The sequence below is a fragment of the Volvox carteri genome (genome assembly GCF_000143455.1).
Source record: "Volvox carteri f. nagariensis unplaced genomic scaffold VOLCAscaffold_31, whole genome shotgun sequence".
Taxonomy (NCBI): Eukaryota; Viridiplantae; Chlorophyta; class Chlorophyceae; order Chlamydomonadales; family Volvocaceae; genus Volvox; species Volvox carteri.
This window is the reverse complement of record NW_003307574.1, coordinates 1,549,001-1,550,276: the sequence shown is the minus strand read 5'-3', so window position 1 is coordinate 1,550,276 and position 1,276 is coordinate 1,549,001.

The window sequence follows — 1,276 nt, the reverse complement described above, 5'->3', positions numbered from 1 at the left end:
GAGGGGTTTGCCCGACGTAGACACCAGCCTCCTCCAGGTGTTTGCCCACGCGCATGGCTAACGCGCTGCTGGAAAACGGACGCTCCACGAAGCGTTGGTGACCCCGGTCAGTGGGACGGAAGAGGTAGTCGGAGATTGCAGACCCTGGGGGGGCGTCAGGGGCATGGCACAGCTGCCAATAGAGGGCGAGGGTGCGGAGGAAGCAATGTCGTGGAGAAGGGTCGGGGCGCAGTTCCAAAGGGGGGGCTCGACGCCCCTTGGAGGTTTTGGTCCCGAGTTGTTCGATCCGTAAGGAAAGCGAGGGGTAGGCACCAAACGGGTCCGGCAGAGGTAGGGGAAACCCACGGAAGGGACCCCCACCCCGCGGGTCACGGAAGTCACGTAGCCGCAGTTTGCCGGTGTCGTGGCCGCGGTAGCTGGTGTGCCACATAAATTGGCAGCACAACAGGTCGCGTAGTAGCAGCAGCCGGGTCAGGGAGGTGGTGGATGCCTGAAATCCGGACCAGAGGTGGTCCATGAGGGTGTTGAAGTCGCTGACCCACCGCATCCTGCTGACCCAGTCGCTGTAACCTCTGCCAGGCTTCCTGTAGCAGCTGGAGTGCTTCCCTACCCCGGTTAAGCAGGTCATTTTGGGTCAAGTTTCCCTTCGTATATCCTTGGGCCCTTTGCGCCTAAATGTCCGTCCGTATGTGCTGCCTAAGTTTACTGATGCAGCCACGTTTATCTTAGGGTCCGCTACCCTTGATCAGTATGGGGCTCATCTGAATTATGAGACCCACACCTTGCAGTTGCGGAAGGGAACCTTGTGTTATAAGGCGCCTTTCACCACTGCGGAACGGATGGGAGAAGGGAATACTAGTGCTGCGCACCCCGAACCCTGTGTGAATTTTGCTGCTGCCGCTATCTGTAAGCGAATTGAACCTGAACCCGTTGGGCGCAAAGCAGCTATCCGTATGATTCGCAAGGGGGCGCATGGATTGCTAGTACGGCCTAAATTGCAACTGAATACAGCCGTTACCCAGATCACTGAAAATGACCCTGCGGTTGAAGCTCTCCTTAACGAATACTCAGATATCTTCCGTGAGGTCCCTGGACTTCCCCCGATGAGACCTGTAGATCATACCATACCTTTGGCTCCTGGTGCGCAGCCTGTTTCGCGCCCTATGTATCGCCTCAGCCCCCTGGAGCTGGATGAGGTGACACGCCAGGTAGCCGACCTACTGAGGAAAGGTATGATTCGACCCAGCACATCCCCGTATTCTGCTCCCATTTTATT